Below are 20,202 nucleotides of genomic sequence, written 5' to 3'. Positions count from 1 at the left end.
ACTCTCCATCCCGTACGTGATTTTTCTGTTTGGTTTGCTGTTGTATTCCCGGTGCTCAGGAATTAGAGCTCAGAATCCCCAGTCCAGAGAGAGAGAGATAACAGAGATGGGGGGCGGGGTTGTGGGAACAATGGGGGTGCCTCCCTCAGCTGGGGGGACAGACCTGGAGGGCAGCAGGTGGAAAAAGGAGGAAAGGACGTTGTCATCTGAGAATCAGAGGTCGTATGGTGGGAATGATGAGAAGTGGCTGGAGAGGTGGGCAGAGGGCATCAGGTCTGCTGGACAGGGAGTTTCTCACGCATTTGACCCCTTACCTTATTTCCCAAAGCAGCCTCCTCCAGAGGAGGATCGATAAGGGAGACTTTTAAACAGGGTCTGATCCACATGTTAACGGGGACTGTCCAGGTGCATCTCAGGGGCAGGGCTGGAAGAGCGACAGCCCCACAGGCTGGCCCCTAGGAGCTGGGAGGGGGGTGATGGTGGCTGAGATTGGGCCTGGGCGGTGGGTGGGAGAGGAGAGAATTCAGTGAGGGCAGCAGTTGGTGGCAGCGGTGTGGGGGTGGTCAGTTGTGCTGGGGGCCAGGAGGCAGACTTGGAGCTTGGACTTGATGCCCCGGGCAGTACAGTCCCGATGGAGTCAGGCCTGGGACTGGAGCAGTGTGGAGTGTTCTTAGGAGATGGGGTTTCAGTCCCCACAATATTCCTAGCTTGAGAGGGACATCAGTGGGCTGTTCTTCTGCCTGGAACCCCCTGGGCTAGGGGTCACGCCTGGCTCAGTTTCTCCTCCAGGGCCACTCCTCCTCGGCTCCTAGCCTGCAAGTGCCAACCTCTCAGCTCTGGCCACACTCTGCCTTTTCATTCTTCATGCTGCTGGTGCTTCAGATCGCCACCGGCCAGGATGGCTTTCTCACTGCAGGACACCACTGGGTGACTTCTGAGCCCCTCTGGAAGCTTCCTTCTGACTCACCCTTCCAGAGGCCGGGCATGTCCTGATACTTCCATGAGGCTGTGTGATGTTTGGGACTTTGTCTTGATGTCTATCTTAGACATTCAGCCCCTCAGAGGGCTTGAGCTAGGACTTTAGATTTGCTTTGCCAGGGAGGTGTGAAGGATTAGTCAAAAGATGTTGTTTTGTTGTTGTTGCTTTCCATGTCAGCAAATTTTAGCTGAGGCTTCACTCCGTGCTTAGCTCTGTGACAGGAGCTGGGGATGTGGAGATAGATAAGACACACTCATTGCCCCGAGCACAGCAAGGGAAGATGACATATGAGCCAATAAACCACAACAAAGAGAGGTACATAGATGTAGAGCACACTGTGGGGCATCTCAAGAGGCTGTGATTGAATATGGGAAGGAGTGTTCAGGGAAAGCCTCCTAGAGGAGGTGACGTTTGAGCTGGGTTTTGAAGGATAAATAGGAGTTCATTCGTGGTGCATACTCGGGAAGGCTGGCAGGTATTCCAGCAGAAAGAAAAGTTTCTGCAGGGCCTGGAGGACTGAAGGTCCATGATGGGTACAGAGCTAGGATCATTGATAAAGTCCTTGCTGGGTTGCTGGGGTGACCAAGCGTGACTGCAGAGAGGAAGAGTTCATCTTGGAGAGCAGTGTGGGCAATCCTTCACTGACTGCTTTCAGCCTCAAATTATGTCTGATTGGCATTCGCTGGCATTCTGCCCCTGCCATCCTTTCCCCGTGGCCTTCTCTTGTCTTTCCTCTAACTCCCCCGTCTCCCTCTGGGTTTGCCCCTTCTATGATAGTCTGGGACTGGGTGCAAGGCACTGCGGGACCCTCCCAGCCACACAGCAGGGTCTAGAGCTGCTCCAGCAGCTCGTGGAGAGGCGAGAAGCAGGGCAGGGACTCCTGCAGGCAGCTGATGCCCAGGGAACTAGTGGGGATCTGTCTGTGGGTGACAGGACCCCAGCTTTGAAGGGCAATCTCCCCACCTGCTCACTGATCACCACGTGGGGCTCACAGCAGGGCTCTACCTCGGAGGGCACCTGGGATCCCAGTAGGAGGGCTGTTCAGAACCAGGCATAGGAACCAGGGCAGAGAAGATGGAGCCAAGCCTATGGGGTAGGGCAGAGGCAGAGGCAGTTAGGGATGCCTGCTCTGGGCGGCAGCATGGGGGCTCAGAGGGCTACATGGGAGCCCGGAGCTGCCAGGTGGGGCTGAGCCCGTGGCTAGAAGACCTGCCTCTGATGTAGACACCTTTGTCAGGCTGGAGCCAATAGGTAGGAAGAAAAACCAGCTCCATTACCTTGGGAAGGGAGGTGCTTCACATATTTGACTGTTTTCCTTCACAGAATGTTGAAGGCTTGGCAGGTGGGAGAAGCTAATGTTTCACATCGATCCCTAGTATTTATCTGCGGCTTTCCATGTGCCAGGCACTGTGCTGTGTGTTTTGAAAACCCTGCCTCGTTTAATCTTCACATTCGCTCTGCTCCGCGTGGGAGGTGATGTTATCATATCCCCACTTAGAGACGAGAAACCACAGCTCAGGGCGGTTAGACGTGGCCAGGGCCGAGACACTAAGTGCCGGGGAGACTGGCAGCTGTGCCCCGGACCACCGGACGGTGCCTCCTTGTCCCCCGGGCACAGAGCCGTGCCCACGCTGCGTGCCTGCCCCGCCCCACTCTGCTCCCCACTCTCCCCGAGGCGTGTGCTTTGGGGGAGGGGCTGGATGGGTCCCTGCAGGGGGCGGGAGAGCAGGGCCGCTCCGAGCTCAGCAAGCCCTCCTGTGCCGCCTCTCCCCTCCCCCCGCTCAGCAGGGGCCCAGCCTGGGCGTCTGTACATTGCGTTGGCCCTCCTGGGGCTGAGAAGCCACTCGAGGCTGAGTCACGGAGATTTCCTTGGGATTAACGCTCCTCTGAGGCCCATGGTACCTGGTTGTGGCAGAGGCAGTTGGCTCTTCCAGCCAGGCACTAATCCTAGTGAATACTTGGTATTTCCAGTCATTCCAGCTGGAATTAAACTTAAATCCAGCCCCAGAAAGCACGGCCAGGAGAACGGGAGCTGAGCTGCCAAGGAAACCAGGCGTCCGGCCTGCTCAGACACTGGGCTCCCTGCTCAGGGCCGGGGGGCCATTCATGCCCCGAGAACGGGAGGGGCAGAGACCAGCGCGGCACACATGGCGCCGCCCACCCAGGCACCGCCCTCCCTCGGCCCGCCTGTCTGGCGCGTCCTCATGTCCCTGTAAATTACCACGTGGTCAGACGACAGCCTCTCAGCCAGGCTGACTGAGGCAGCAGGGGTCAGAGGCTGGGTCTAACCCGACTCGGCAGCGATCCCGGTCCCTCTGCCCAGTGTCACGATCAGCGATGGTCGCAGAGGGGCAGCCCAGGTTGGCGGCGAGGAGCAGGGGCACCGGGGCTGGTGCCTGAGCTTGACTCCACTGCCCACTGGGTGACCACTAACGCGTGACCCTCTGGGCCTGAGTTCTCCTGTTTGGAAAAACGAGATAATGGGTCCCTCAGCCGGTGATTGTGAGTGTTCAGTGGGTTGGTACAGATGAAGTAGCTTGGAACTGTGCCTGGCATATTGAAGCACTGTGTGCTTCCGTTGTTCTCTGGGCCTCGGTTCCCTCACTTGCAAGATGCAGCTGAGGGAGGGGCTTGACCACCACGGGCCCTCATGTTCTGTCGTGTTCTCTGGCTGTGACCAAGGCCCCGCCCCCAGAAGAGCACTTACCCTCCAGGGGAGGAATCGGCTGGACAGACAGCATTATATGCTCACAAGCCACATCCGGTCCAGTGGCTGTGCCTGCGTGTAGTGTATGTATGTGTGCATATTTGTGTATATGTGTGTTTATTTGTGGACATGTGCATGTGTGTGTTTGTGGGTATGTGTGTACACGTATACACAGGTATATTGTGTAGGTGGGTATATGTATGTGTGTGTTTGTGTGGATACGTATGTGTGTCTCTGTATATGTGTACAGGTGTCTGTGTGTATATGTGTGTACATGTGTGCATGCAGGTACATGGGTATGTGTGTGTTCGTGTACAGGTATGTATGTATTTTGCATGTTGTATACATGCGCGTGTGATGTGGGCGTGTGATATATACATGTGGGCGTGTGCACACGTGTATACGTGTATCCAGGTGGGGAGCACAGAGAGCCAGCCCATTTGGTTCTTTCTTGAAGCTCAGGTGGGACTGTGGCCCCGACCTCATCTCACGCCTCCCTCCTCTCAAACCTGTCTGAGTGCACAGTGGAGGTGACACGAACCCAAGAAGGAGGGATGGAGGGGTGGGGTAGAAAGTGAAGGTGGGGTGGAGGGCAAGAGTGTCTTAACCAAAGAAATCCAGCAGGATTTAGAGTGGAGGAGCTGAAGAATGAACGTGAGGCCAGTGACTCTGGTTGGCATTATGCTCTAAGCTCTGTGGCTCTCATGTTGTAGACCAGGAAGGTAAAGCTCAGCGAGGTCGAGAAACCTGCCGGAGGTCGTCAGTGGTCGAGCCAGGACTGGGCTACTTCACCACCCTGGGCTGACCGGTAGGAAAAGGCCGACAGACAGGCACCTCCCTCTGCACGGCTCCAGGCCAGGGTAGCGGTCGGTGTCCCCCAAAGTGCTGGACGACAATGTCCCCAGCTTGGTGTAGGGGAGGGATTGCCGAGGAGGAGAAGACACCAGGGCATTTCTATTTTAGTTCTGTTTACAGGGTGTATCTTTGGTCAGGTCAAGTCAACTTTCTGAGCCTCAGTTTGCACATCTGTCATATGGGGCCACTACCCCACCCTGGCCTCATAGGAAGAAGCCGTGTAGTGCTGGGGTTGAAAGTACAGCCTTTGGCGCCCTCGGAGTGAATCCCAGACCTGACCCTTAGCAGCTGTGTGACTTTGGGCCAGTCAACCTCTCAGCCTCAGTTTTCTTACACGTACAATGGGGATAACAGTGGTCGCTACATCATGGGGCTGGTGTGAGTGTTAACTCAAAGAACGCCTATAAAGCACTTAGAACAACAACTGGCACAAAGAAAGAGGCAGTAAAAGTTAATTACTTTTTTTTTTTTAAGTTAATTACTTTTACCATTGCGATTATTTCTTAAGGTTATTAGGAGAACAAAAGAGTCTTGCTCAGAGGAGACTGCTGAGCTGTGGACAGACCTGCTTGAAGGGAGGTAGACAATATTGACATTCAATATGAAATAACATGGTAGTTTGCACTCATTCGCACCCTCCTTCCCTTTGGGAGAAATGTTCATTCTCACCCCACTGACTTTGGACTTGACCATGTAATACAATTCAGCCCACGGAATGTGAATAAATATGGTGATGTATTCCAGGTCTCCGCAGAAGTTTAAAGAGAGTTTCCATCATCGCACTTGCTTCAGAAGTGTGTCAGAAGAATGCACTGACCAGCTGGGGAAGCTCCTACGGCCTGGGCCCTGGGATGAGGAGTTGTGGGGCGGAGCCAGCGGAGCCATAGCCGACAGCCTCCCACAGGTGATGTGAGTGCAAAGGAGATGTGCGTGGTTGTGAGCCCCCGAGACCCTGGGGTTGCTTGTTACTGCAGCCAAACTGACACAGTATTGAGAGGAAGAGGGGTTGGAATATTACTCAGCCATAAAAAGGAATGAAATCTTGCCATGGGCAACAACACGGATGAACCTAGAGGGTATTATTCCAAGTGAAATGAGACAGAGAAAGACAAATACTGTATGATTTCACTCACATGTGGAATCTAAACAAAACAAATGAACAAACATAACCAAACAGAAACAAGAGTCATAGACACAGAGAACAAACAGGTGCTTGCCAGAGGGGAGGGAGGGTGGGGAGGAGGAGAGAAATAGGTGGTGGAGATTAAGAGGTACAGATTTGCAGTTACAAAATAAATGAGTCACAGGGCTGAAATGTACAGTGCGGGGAATATACTCAATTATTATGTAATATCTTTGTATGGTGACATATTGTAACTAGACTTACCATGGTGATCATTTTGAAATGTATGTAAATATCAAATCACTATGTTGTACACCAGGAACTAACATAGTGTTGTAGGTCAATGACACTTCAAAAACAAACAAACTCATAGAAAATGAGATCAGGTTTGTGGCTACCAGAGACAGGTGGGGGGCTTGGGGGAAGGGAATAATATGAAGGTGGCCAAAGGTACAAACTTCCAGTTATAAGATAAATAAGTACTAGGGATGTAATGCACAACATGATAAGGATAATTAACACTGCTGTATGTTTTTTTTTTTAAGGAATTTCTTTATTTTTATTATCATTTTTTATTTATTTATTTTATTTTATTTTTGGCTGTGTTGGGTCTTCGTTTCTGTGCGAGGGCTTTCTCTAGTTGCGGCAAGCGGGGGCCACTCTTCATCGCGGTGCGTGGGCCTCTCACTATTGCGGCCTCTCTTGTTGTGGAGCACAGGCTCCAGACGTGCAGGCTCAGTAATTGTGGCTCACGGGCCTAGCCGCTCCGCGGCATGTGGGATCTTCCCAGACCAGGGCTCGAACCCGTGTCCCCTGCATTGGCAGGCAGATTCTCAACCACTGCGCCACCAGGGAAGCCCAACACTGCTGTATGTTTTAAATGAAAGCTGTCGACAGAGTAAATCCTAAGAGTTCTCATCACAAAGAAAACACATTTTTTTTTTCTATTTCTTTAATGTTGTATCTGTATGAGTCAAGAGGGATGATCACCAAACCTACTGTGGTAATCGTTTCATGATCTATGTAAGTCAAATCATTATGTTGTGCACCTTAAACTCATACAGAGCTGTACGTCAATTATATCTCAATAAAACTGGGAAAAAAAGGAGGAGGAGGAGGAGGGGGAGGGGCTCTAAGGAGGTGTCCCACTGCCTCGAGAGAGGAGAGGTGTTAGGTCTTGGAGGCTGAAGTCAAGGAGGGGGTTGAAGTAGACAAAACACATGCACACGCAGGTGTGCACGGGCACACACACACGTGAAACACAAAGAAACCCTCCACATCGTCTGCCCTTTATTTCCATAAGACCCTGTACTACTCAGCAGGTCCCTGGAGCCAGCTAGCTTTCCCACAGGGTCTTCTCACCCCCACCCTACCCCGGGGGCTCCTCCCTTGCTCCTGCCCTTGGTTCCTGGATCGTTCTCATCAGAAAGCCCAAGAACCCTTTGCATTGGCTCCTGTTTTGTTTGCCTTCACTCATGCCATCCTGTTGTGGATGAGAAGGAAGCAGGCCAACACCAGCTGCTGCCACAGACCAAGGGAAACATTTCCCAGCCTCCGGTTGGATGTGGTTCCCTTCCCGTGGGTCTTCCTTCCAGAGCCAGGTCTGTAAACTTGGGGAGCAAATGGTGTGTTGCCACACTCTGTCCGGTCCAGAAGTGGTCCTTCTCAGAGGGGACCAGAGAGGGAGGGGGCTGAGGTCTCCGCCGTGCTGCCTGCCCTCCGGCCGCAGCGGTCCTCCCGAGAGGCACAGAGGGGCTGGCAGACACCACCATCTTGCTTTTTGGAAGAGGGGCTGCTCATACATTCTGACCTCACTGGTCCGGGCAAGTTTTCCATTTGGAGTGCTTTCCATCCAGGAGGCAAAGCAAACATCTGGTCACATAGTTCCCTTTCTCCCTGCCAGCCTTTCCACTCAGGGGTTCCAGGCATTTGTTCCATCATTTCTTTATTTCCCTCCATACCATCTGGCTGAGCGTTCTATCTCCCCTCCCATCCAGGGAGCCATTCATAGCCCCTCTCCCCTTGTGTCTGCCCCTGGCCCTGACGGGAATCTTCCTGTGGCTTCTGTGGTCTCCAATCCTGCAATTTGCCACCCAGTCCTTGCAGGCTCTCCCTGCACTGAAGACTTTCCGAGCAAATCTTGGTCTAGTGTGGTCTCTCTGGGTAATCATCACAGGAGGCCTTAAAGAAGCCGCCTCTGTAGGCTGGTGGCCCCCCAGCTCATGGCAGCTCATGGCAGCTTTGTCCTGTGTTTGGTGCTCTTGGGATGCAAGGACCAGGCGCATGCTTGGGCAGCCTCCTGCATCGCCGGCAGAGCAGTGAGCAGGAGTGAAGCTCGGGCTGCCTCAGCAGGGCTTCAGCACAGTGGCCTGTGGTCCCTCCGATGCTGCATCATCTCTTCTCTGCTCCTGTGTCTTCGTCATCCTTGCAGCTCGGCTTGTCTCGGCTGCTGCCTCCATGGCTCCTACCCGCCATGTCTCTTTCCTCTCCTCCCCGTCTCATATGCTTCTGACTGCTCACGCCGTCTAGTGCTTTGTGGCATCTGCTGACTGCCCTCCCTCGTGGGGTCTCTCAGCTCTGCTGCCCTCTACTGGCTGGAGCCACCTCGGTGTGACTGCTGTCAAACTTCCGGAGAGGCCCCCAGCCCACCTTGCACCACAACCCTGGCTTCTCAGCTCCTCCAAGACACCAAACTTTGTGTCCTCTGCGAATCTACAAGCTCCATGCGACAGGAGCTGGCCATTTTGGTCCCCACGGTGCCTGAATGATGCCCAGTACGTGTAGGCATTCAATGGACATTTCTGAGTGGCTAAGTGAGCAATCCAGCCGCACCATCGATGTGACTGGAGGGAGAAATCGTAGGTACCCGTGAGGAGCAGGGGGGCAGGCAGGCGTGGCTGGACTGAAGGCGGCGGGGCGGGAGAGAAGCTGAAGGGGGTTCAGGTCAGACTCTGAGGCCTTGGGTGCCAGGCTCCAAGTCTGGGCCTGACTCTGTCACCTGCAGCTGGGGCTGGAGTGTCTTGCTGAGGAAGGAGCATGAATGATTTAGGAGGAGGCCTTTGGCAGCCACCAGAGGATGGATTGAAGCATGAGAAACCTGGAAGCTGGGAGACAGGTTGGGAGGCTTTGGAAACACGCCGGGCCTGGCTAAGGGCTGGGCAGGGCCCGTGAGGATGGACGGTGCGGAGGCCTGGTGGAGTGGAGAAGGAGTCACGTCCGGGAAGATGGGGGCTCAGGGTCCCAGGGTCTCTGCACAGGTCCCACACCCTGACCTCTAGGAGGGCAGAGGAGTGGCAGCGTCTGGAGAGGGGCAGATGATCAGACCGGGAGCAAGGACGGTGGCCGTGCCAGTGTGGCCTGGGTGCCCACCAGCCTGGCTCATTCCCCCCCTCTGTCACTTACTAGCTTGCTGAGCATGGCTAATCGCTTCCGGTCTCTGCACCTCAGTTTCCTGATCTGTTCCATGGGAATAACAGCGTCCTAGTTGGGATGATTCCCTAAGATAATGCAGGCAGAGGGCACAGCACAATGCCCTATAGGAATACTCAGTCCTCTGGAAAATAGTAACAACTCCGTTGTAGCTAACATTATTGTAAAAGAATAATATGTTAGTTACACAGACTGGGACCTGGAAGGACTCACGCTTAAAGATTTAGGCACAAGAGCTCAGCTGCAGAACGGGGTTCCCAAGAGAGTGCGAACACCTGTGTCTGGGGTCTCAGGGAGGTCGCTGAAGCCTGCCCCTCGGGCCAGCGTGGCTGAAAGACTGGGATGCGGAAGCCTGCTGGTGGTGAACTGGACTCAGCTGTGAGGAGCTGGACAGCAGAGGTGACAGAGGTGGCAGTGGGGGTGGTGATGCCTTCTGATTCAGTGTCTCCCTGCTCCTTGGCTACGCCTCCGGGAAAGCATGCGATGGAGGCAGCAGGTGAAGCCATTGGCCAGAGCACGGAATTGGGGCTGGCTGAAGATGCTTGCCACCTGGTGTCCCTGTCCGCAGGCAGAGCAGTGACACAGCCGCGCCCAGTGACCGAAGCGGCAGGTTCTGTCGGCAGGAGATGTTTCTAAGGCTCGCTTTTGAGTGCAACGGCTCCCACACTCCTGCAGAGCGTCTCCGCTCTGCCCTGGCTTCTGGAACACCGGGCTCACCTCGCGGTGGGTCCCGAATCACCATTACGTTGCATCTGTATGACACCGGGGCTTGGGGAGGGAGGGGACGGCCCTGACTCAGGTGGAGCCAAGAGCAAGCCTGGGCACGCTGCTCCTAAGCGGCCGGTTCCGGGCCGTTCCTGAACTCCTCTGAACTTCCTTTTGTGCATCTAAACAAAATGAAGACGCTGCTTGTCAAGTCCTTAGTTGGAAAGTTCAGTCAAGGTGAGCTGGTTATGAAAATTCATGAAAAACCTGTCACATCGATGACCTCATTTCACCCTCACGGTAAAGCTGCAGTAGGTATGAGGCAGTCATCGCTATCCATATTTTCGGAGGAAACAAAAGTTCAGAGGGTTATGGAGCCGGCTGGATGGCACATAAGCCCAGGTCTTTCCACCTCGAAGCTGGAGCACAGCGCCCCAGGCTAGGGGTCCCCAGAGAGGCCCTCTGGCTGCTTAAGGTTCAGACGGTGTGAGGTGGGTGAGAGGCGGTGCCCCCCCAGACAGTGGCCTGAGGAGCATTTATAAAGCTGGGACTAGGAGGGCAGAGGCCGTGCCCCCTGCCCGCAGCTTCTAACGGAGGCCGCCGCACTCACGTCCCTCGGGAGCAAAGGAGCAAAACTGCTCACCCTGGGTGAATGGTGGAAACTTCTCAGGGGGGATGTCTGCTTCCCTCCAGGCCACAGCATTGAGCTCCAAGAAAGGAGGTGGAAAGGGGATGTGCCCAGAGCTGCTCAGGAGGTGTCTGGAGGACACCCTGCCCTTGAAAATTCTAGAAAGGCATTGCTCTTCAATAGTGGCCAGCTCCGGAGTTGGATGGCCTGGATTCGAATCCTTTCTCCCGGGTTACCAGCCCTGTGGCCTTGACACGTCATTTAATCTCTCACATCAGGTTTTCCATGTGGGACAAAAGATCCTCCCTCTAGGAAACAGCCCTTGGTACAGCTGCTGGCGCATTAAACAAATGTGAGCTACTGTTAGGAATATCGTTACCATCAACTCCGGCAGCCTCTCCTCCTTTTCAGCTGCTGCTTCTCCACAGCTTAGAGCCAGACCCAGCCAGGAACAAACAGGCACAAGGGTGAGTGTGGAGAAGAGGCAAATCCAACAGAAGAGTCAGGCCAGCTTCGCTCCAAAGCTCTGTAATCCCCCCTCTCCCCGACCCTGCAGAGCCTCTCCTTTCATCAGTGTGACCCATGGAAAGCTGGCCAGATGAAGGGACAAGCCAGGTCAAGCCCTCACCCTCTGACTGACATTGCCAAGTGCCATCTTGGAAACGATGGCCATTAAGAAGCTGGCCCTGGTCTCCTGGACATGCACACAGGGCAGGGGCATGATGGGTGGCACAAACCCATGGCTGCTCAGCCACCCCCTCAGAGCCGTGTCTCCTCTACACAATGCCAGAGAAGCAGGGACTCTGTCAGCACAGTGGCCGAAGGCACAGGTCAGGCCCAAAGCGTGGGTGCCCGGAGGGGCTGTCCACTCTTCCTCTCACCATCCTGGCGTCAGGAAGACCTGGCTAATGGCCTTGGTGCTGGAAACTACGTCCTCATCTTGGGCTTTCTCCATTACCACCAACTCCGCTCTGCTTGGATGGCTGCCCTGGGGAATTGGTTTAGTGCAAAACAAATAGAAATGTATTTTGTACTGGATCACTGGCAACAAGGATGGATTCTAATTGCCCTCTGGCCTGTTAAACTGGAACCAAGACCAAGCGTCATTCTACGGAAACATGAAGGTCAGCTCACCCAGACACACAGGCTCTACGTTAGAAGGTATGGGACTGAGAGATAACCCCCTAGCTGTGTGGATGGGACAAGCTCAGAGACACTTGCCCAAGGTTACACAACAAGGTGAGGGCAAAGACTGGAACCCAGGTCTCTGAACCCTCCCCACCCAGGTCCCCAGCTGGGTTGTGTGGCATAGCCACAATTCTTGGATGTCTGCCAGGGCTTTAGGCTTAATGAGGTAGAAGCTGGCTTACCCTGAATTCTAATGATTAGAAATGCCCTTTCGGGGATTCTCAGATACCATGATAATCACTATTCATAATAAGGACAACAGAGCTTTGGAAGATTTTAATGTAACTTTCTAATGCTTGAACAGTCAATTATTTTTAGCTGAGTTTGGGAGTGGCCAGACGCTCTGTATAAAGTAAATATTCTCAAATATTAATGTATATAAAATCAGCCAAACAGCTGATTCCTACCGTCTCTCAGTGAGCCCAGATATTTGACCACACAGAGTATCCTATTTCTCCAAAAGCTGGATACCAGTTCTTGGAGTACTACTTAAAAAACCAGAAGTCTGAGACCTAAGAGTACTCAGGGTGCCTGTACAGTTGGGATGTCAGCACAGGAGACAGGCTTCCTGCTGACAGGTGGTCTGTTTGGGGGTCGTGGGCTAGACCATGGACCAGGCAATGGAGAACTTCCAGGCAAAGGGCTTGGCCAGTTGAGAGAGAAGGAAGGAGGGTGTGAGTGTGCCTGGGGCGAGGGTGTGTTAGGATTGCCTTGTTTACCAATGATGATTCTGAATGGAGCAGCCAAGGATGGCATTTCTTCAGGACGTTAGAATTACCATTCATTCCTGCAACATGTCCCTTGATAAGTACAGCTCTACAAGTGAGATTTCAGTCAGACTCTATCAATCACCCATGTCCATCCTTCCCAAGCATTTGAGAGCAGCATCTCACTTCATTTATTCTTCCTAATGCCCCAGTGAGGTTGATATGATTGTTCCCATTTCTCAGAAGAGGAAACTGAGGCACAGAGAGATTAGAGCACGCCAAAGGCCGCAGAGCATGCAAGTGGCAGAGCCAGACTATGAATCCAAGCTTACCTGCCACCCAAACCTTCCTCTTAGACCAGGTTTCTTTAGATGTGGTCCATGGTCATCTGGATCAGAACTACTAGGGGTGCTTGTCAAGATCAAAGACCCCTGAGTCCCACCTCAGAGCTATAGAATAGGAGCCTCTGGGGTTGGGACATGGGAATGTGCCTTTTTAGCAAGTACCCCGGGGGGTTCCATTGGTCTCAAAGTTTGAAGAACGATGTCCTAAATAAAGGAGCAAAGTTAATGCCCACAGATGGAATGCCCTCTCTAGGCATTTCAGGTCAAGATGCCAGGGATGGGCTTCCTCCCGGAAGCTCAGCTGATTCCAATCTGAGAGACACACCTCTTCCCTGGGTGACTGACAGCAGGTCTGAGGTGACCCTCCCCCTCCTCACAGAGGGCAGCCTTGTCCCCAGGGTAGGTCCTCCGTGCTGGTGCAGTGCAGTGACCAGAGCGTCTTCTGCCATGCAGTTATACTGGGTCATCCCTCACTGCTGCGACATTCAGTTATCCAGGCTGCCCCAGACCCCACCAGCAAGAACGAGGGAGAGGGGTCACCTCGTCCCGTGTACATGATGACGAACAAGACAGCTCGGAAACAGAGTTCTAAACACTGGGGCAGGGAACCTGCACCCACAGGCCAGGCCGCGGCAGCATCTCACCTGGGGCTTCAGCCACTGTGTACAGATGAGGGCCAACGTGGTTACAAAACCTCAGTACCGTCTGCAAGCACCAGGCCTGTGATTATTTCAGGCTCTTTCATACAGAAACAAGCCCTTTGGGCGATAGGTTAAGACAGCTGCCAGGCCCTCATAACATGATCCCTCTAGCTCTGGGGGTGGCACCGGCTTGACGGGAAAGGATCTTTGGCCTGCGGTGGAGCTGCCCCAAAACAAGACAATGAGAAAGTGGGGGGAGGAAGCAGCCCTGGGCAAGGAGCCCACACTGGTGACAGCTGTGTCACACTGCTGTCCCTGAAGCTGGTGGCCCCATCCAGCTGCGCGACCTCAGGCTCTTGGCCCCCCTCTGCTGTCCCTTGAGCACCTGTGCCTGTGATCCCATCCCTGCGACCTCAGCTGAGAGCACCTGACACAGGGAGGCCACCAGAGGGAAGGCGCCCACATGGTGACAACTGATGCCAACCTGCCCCTCAGACTCTCCCTCTGGGAGTTTGAATTTTAAATAACAGAGGAGTTGGGAATTTGTGGGGGGTGAAGAGTCTAGAAAAGAGAGTGGCCAAGTCTCATGAGTTAACAGAAATCATGAATATACTTCCGAAGGGCAATGAGGAACGTGGGTCGCTAGAGCCACCCTGATGTGTTAGTTCCCACACTAGCACATCCAGGTGTGGGTCTTGGGTGCCGTGAGGTCAGCTCTCCCCTGTCGGGGGTCTCTGCGTGATGCCTGTCTCTCGGGACCCCAGCAACTCTCCATCTGAAGCTTAGAGAGCTTATTCGGTTGCACCCTCAGGGGGTGCACTTTCCAGCTCTAGTCCCTGTTGCAGTGGCAGCTGGTGGACTTGGGCTCCAGAAAGAGGAAAGGAACAGTATTAACACCAAGGCACTAAGGTGCGGCAGGCACTTTCCCACATCGCGTGGGTTATTTTCTGTAATCCTCACAGTCTCTCTGAGAGACGGGGAGGGCGTCCCTATTTACGGACGAACAACGTGAGGCCCAGCAGAATGAACAACACAGTATCTTAGACCCTTGGACCCATGCTGTCTGCACACTCAGCCCCGCTCTTGATGTGCCCACCAGCATGGACAGCCCTGTTTCTCTGCTGCAGTCTCTACACTTAAAACCAAAGCCAAAACCAAACAAACATAGGTGTCTTTCCTGAAGGCCCTTGAGGCCACCTGACAGATGGCCCCTGCGTCATTTCTGAGGGCAGAAGGGCTTCCCTGCAGGAGAGAGCTCTGCTCCAGGCCCCTTGCTGCTCAAGCAGAGAACCCGGCTCCTGTCTCTGCCAAGGGCAGCACGTCTGGCTGGAGGGGACCCTGGACATCCCTCTTCCTTTGTCAGGAGAGGAACCTGAGTCCCAGGGAGGGGAAGTCTCTTGGACTGTCTCTGACATTTTTGGAAAAATTCCTGTTTGCCACACAAACCCACGGTACATCCATTAGCTCATTTAATCCTTGCAACATCCAGAGGCTAGAGGTCCTCTTATTATCACCATCTTGTTATCTTGAGATAAGGAAGCTGAGGCTTAGCAAGGTCAAATAGCTCTCCCAGAGAGACAGGCAGAGCTTGAACCCAGCAAGTCTGATCCAGGAGCCCATCCTTCCAACCATCAGATGAGTCCTGCCCCTCGGCCTGCCACATTCGTCCTGCTTCAGAGAAGTCGGCTTAAATGATCCTCATGATACGTGTGGTGCTGTCCTTCGAGGCCCGCATGTTCCTTTACACTTGAGAAGCTTCGGTTGTTGAGACTAAAGTATCTGATGCTTGGTCACTATGCAGTCAAAGAGGGAAGGAGTGTTTTATTTGGAAAGAAAGACTAGTATAGGAAATGCCTATGTGGAAGGTTTGGAAGTGAAGGTGATTGATAGAAAATCAGGATTGATTATCCTTAAATTGTCAGATTTGACACTCTTTGATCAACATGACAGTCCTACATTTTGTATCTGACAGTATTTGAGTTGGAAAAAAGTTATTTAATTATATCAGAGGCTCTGGTTGCTAAGTCTCAGAAAAATAGTTAAATTGGCTAAAACACAGGGAGTCATGGGCTTCTGGAAGAGAAGAGCTCGGTGGCAGTGTGGTCTTCTGGCTTGTCTGTCCTTGAGTCTTTGGCTCTGCTCTTGCTGGAGTGTAGACCTCATCACACATCAGCTTCTCTCACGGCAGCAAAGTGACAACAATCATCCCAGCACTCACATCTACACATCATCCTGTCCAGAAAGAGACGCACATCTGTGGCTTCCCTTCCTCCAGCCACTGAACATGAGCTTGAGATAACTTCTCACCCCTGACTGGTCAAGGGTAAGGGGTGGAATTACACTGATGGGCTTAGGCCCATCATTAGGACACTGGGGTGTCCACATCAGTTCTACCCGAGCAACATGGCAGCTCCCCACTTGGGGAAGGAGAACTGGATGCTGGACACCAGCCTAGAATGTCCACTACATAGATATTCCCATTAACTCTTCACTTTTAAGCAAGGAACATCAATTACTTTATGCCATCCCTAGTGTTAGACTCTAGCCTTTCCCCATGATTGGCTAAACTTCATTTGCTATAATTCCCAATATCTACCAATTAAAAGGCAATTATTATTATTTACTCCCCATTTCATAGACTGAAAAAAACAAGGGCACCTGGCAATCATGTTTTATAAATCTTGACAGATAAGTAAAATTATACTCTTCTACTGAAAATCACAAAGCTTTAAACTTCCACTCTTCCTTGCAAATGAGATGACAAATATTACCGGTGTGGTCTTTCAACCAGATACTCTCCATTCCCCTGACATGACCTGGACTTGGCCCAGGGGTCCTGGACAATACCAGCAGGGCCCCCCTGGCCATCAGCAGGCCCATGAGGCAGCCAGGGGCAGGGAAGCCCACAGCCCAGCTGGAGCCATCCTCCCCAAACCAAGAAAATGGCCCTTTGACCCCTCTGGGTTCCTTCAGGCTCTATAATTTTCTAGTGTAGAATCTGCCTTACACTGTCCTATGATTTAGGCAAGGAAACTAGTGATAATAAATTTGATCTCATAATCCAGTGGGACCCCCTCCTCTGAACCCCACAGGAAAAGAGTAGTACTGTGGTCCTCAAACTTTTTGGCCTCAAGAGTCCTTCACAGGACCCTGCAGGACCCACCTGAAGATGCGGAGGAACTTTTGTCTATGTGAGTTATGTCTATCGGTATTGACTGTATTAGAAACTCAAACTGAGAAAGTTTTAAAACACAGAACATTCCAGTAGCCTGAATGTGATATCATCCCACGTCATGCAGCCTCTGGAAGCTTCACAGGGTACTCGCGAGAGGATGAGAATTCAAAAGGCAAACGATGACTTAGTATTATCATCAACATAATTTTGATGGCAGACTCACTGGAATAGAACATAGATTTTGAGAAAGTGGGTTTTTGAATCAGACTGCCTGGGTTCAAACTCTGGCTTCACCATTGAACCTTTCTATACCTCAATTTCTGTGTGAGTTAATTTTTCCATGCCTGTTTCTTCAGCTCGAAAATGGGGCTAATAATGTGACCTGCCTCACGGGGCTGTTGGGAGATTAAATGATATAAATACCTATAAAGCACTTAGAACAGGCCAGGATAGTAAACATTATTAATAAATATTAGCTACTACTGGCTGAAAATATTAGCTTTTATTACTAACTCACTATTGTTGGTGTAGACCGCTGTGCCTTCCCCGTGCAGCTTGCCCCTCTGCCTGGTTTAAGATACTGGTGTCGGGCCTCGAAGCGCCCCGTGCGGCTCTAGCCTCCTGGGGGCCAGTCTGCTCGGATTCCGCCTTGATCCCCAGCACTGGGTCTTACGACGTGGAGGAGGCCACACGGGCCGAAGGACTCAACAGCTGTCTCTGCCTCAAAGGACCACATAGAGGGGTCAGAGCTAGCAGACAGGGCTCCTAGCTCACCGGGTTGAGGGTGACACCACAAAGCAACAACTCACTCTTGCACTGTGGTCCAGGAGAGAATGAACTCAGAACACCGCACATCCTAGATCTGCAATTCTAGAAATTCAAAAGCAATCATCGCGTGCATAAAGGCACTTAGGAAAGTGTGTTGGGCAGTCTCCATCTGCCCACCCGGACCCTCCCGCCACCCTTCTAACTCCCGGCTCTGCGTCTCGGGGAGGATGCCTTCTCCGGTGACTGCACCCACCTGCCTTCCGGTTGAGTCGGGACACAGGGAGGCCCAGGCAGGAGGGCAGAGGGCAGGAGGAACGCGCAGTCAGGCGGTTTTCCTCGGGCCCCTTCCCCGCTGGGAGCGGACTGTCGTTGGGCCTGAGGCTACAGCTCCTGTCGGGTGGCCCTTTCCCAGCTGCAGCGAGGCGGGCCTCCCGCTCCTCACCCCTTCAGGTGTAGCGTGGAAATGGCCCGCTGCTTGCTGCTACTCCTCCAGGGCTGCCCAGCCCTTGTTAAGATTTCCCTGGACCTTGCCTATGACTAGATAACTGGTCCCTTCATCAAGCTCTTCTCAGTAGCCATGATCGAGTGTGCCATCTCTTTCCTCTGGGACCCTGACTGAAGCAGGGACAGAATACGTGTGTATGTGTGTGTGTGTGTGTGTGTGTGTGTGTGTATTCACACACACACTAGTGTGGAAGGATAAGCACCAAAGTATTTACAGAATTGTTGCTGTGGGATCAGGGCTCAGTAATGACTTCTTTCTTCCTTTTGCGTCCCTGCACTTTCTGATTTTTATACAATGCAACATGTATTATTTATGTTAAAAAATTGTGTCTGAAATGAATGAAGATTCACAGATTTATGAAATCCAGTTGTTTCTATCTAGGAGGGTGGGGCTTGGGGAAGCCTAGAAGCCCTCGGATCCAGATCCTTCAGGGGCAGACCTGGGCCCTGATCCACTTTGATGGAAAGAAACTAAAGACACTGGCCATTATCCCCTAGATCAGATGTCGTGAGGATTAATGAGGTAAACCGGTCTGCAGCTTGGAATTCTTAATGTGATTAAAAAGAAAATAAGAGGCCCATTATCATTTCTTGGCTTTGGAAGGGCCCTTTAACCTTGGCTGCCTCAAATCTTGCTGCCATCCTGACGGTGTTATAACCAGGCCAGATGAAGAGTAGAAGCAAGAGGGCAGGGCTGCCATGGGGCAGGAGGATGGCTCAGCCTTGTGGTCTTCAAGCTTCAGCATACATAGAACCATCTGAGGATGTGCTAAATGCAGATTCTAAGGCACCTACCCAGTAGGGCCAAGATGGGGCCCAGGGATCTGGATTTTATAGTTGGCTCTCCTCCACTCCCACACACATACACATCATGAGGAACAGAGGTGCCTCAGCCACTGAGTTTGGGGCACAGGTCCTGCCTCCTTTGGTCTCTCATTCCTAAGACTCAGTGAGCAGGGGAAGGGAGAAGGAGAAGAGAAGGAGGAGAGCTGGGTAGTGGTGAAGGGCAGTCAGGCCCAAACCAACCTGGTCATCACCAGGAGGAAACCCACAAGTGGGACGTTGAATCGCCTGGGCGATTAGTGCTCCGGAAACCACGGGGACCCACTGGAGACTTTGACTGATGCCATGTTCTTTTCCATTTCTTCTCTGATTACATTGATCCTGTACTTTTGCTGATGTTGTGACAGTCTAATTATAGACTTCTCGGCTGCTGAGCAAACAGTCGTCCCCTCTCAGTAAATCCGCCTGTTACACAAGCGCCAGCTCTGGGACACTGTCAGTATACGCAGCCAACCCCCTGATGTGCTGGGCAGCTGCGCCACATACCCTTTACCTCCTTCATGACACTGTTGGAGCTGGAGGTGCTGGAGGTAAGCCAGGCTGGGTCCTTTGTTTTTTCCTTTGTTAACAGATGGAGAAACTGCGGCCCAGAGCAGTGGTTAAAGTAACGCAGAGCTAGGAATGAAACCTGAGACTTGGGGAAGGGTGGGTGATGTGTTCAAGGCGCTTTCCTTCCTCCCTCCCTCCCTTTCTTCCTTCCTTCCCTCCCTCCCTCCCACTTTCCTTCTTTCCCTCCCTCCTACTTTCCTTCCTTTTTTTAAAAATTTTTTTGGTTGCATTGGGTCTTTGTTGCTGTGTGCGGGCTTTCTCTAGTTGTGGCGAGTGGGGGCTACTCTTCATTGCAGTGTGCAGGCTTCTCATTGCGGTGTCTTCTCTTGTGGTGGAGCACGGGCCATAGAGCACACAGGCTTCAGTAGTTGTGGCTCACGGGCTCTAAAGCACAGGCTCAGTAGTTGTGGGGCATGGGTCCTAGTCCATGGACTTCAGCAGTTGCGGCGCATGGGCTCAGTAGTTGTGGCACACGGGCTCTAGGGTGCGTGGACTTCAGTAGTTGTGGCATGCGGGCTCTAGAGCACAGGCTCAGTAGTCGTGGCGCACGGGCTTAGTTGCTCCGCAGGCATGTGAGATCTTCTGGGACCAGGGATTGAACCTGTGTCCCCTGCATTGACAGGTGTATTCTTAACCACTGCGCCACCAGGGAAGTCCCCTTCCTTCCTTCCTTTTACCAAACATCATTCACTCAGTGTCTGTTTGAAGAATTTTGAAGAGGAAAAGTATCACCTGGCCAAACAGCAGAGTGTACAGGCAAGGTGAGGCTAGCTGGCTGGTCTCCATCCTCAAAGCTTCTCAAGACTCAGTTTCCTGTTTCTCCAACTTGTAAGCTTCAGAAACTTGTCTGGATCTGTGTTCCAGGGCTAGATGGATCAAAGAATGCTTATTCATTCAATCAATGCTCACAAGAGATGGATGTAAAGACTGGAAGGAAGAGGCACATGTTCTGGCCATCCAGCATCTGAACCTCCTTCCTCTGTTTGGAGAATTCCCTACCTTAAGAGGTAGAGCCCACTTTGCAGAGTCAAAACTCTGAGTTAAATCACATAACCTG

This window comes from Balaenoptera borealis (assembly GCF_965194805.1).
Source record: "Balaenoptera borealis genome assembly, chromosome: 1".
In the NCBI taxonomy this organism is placed as follows: Eukaryota; Metazoa; Chordata; class Mammalia; order Artiodactyla; family Balaenopteridae; genus Balaenoptera; species Balaenoptera borealis.
The sequence above is the reverse complement of the archived record's forward strand: the minus strand, read 5'-3'. Positions refer to the sequence as shown.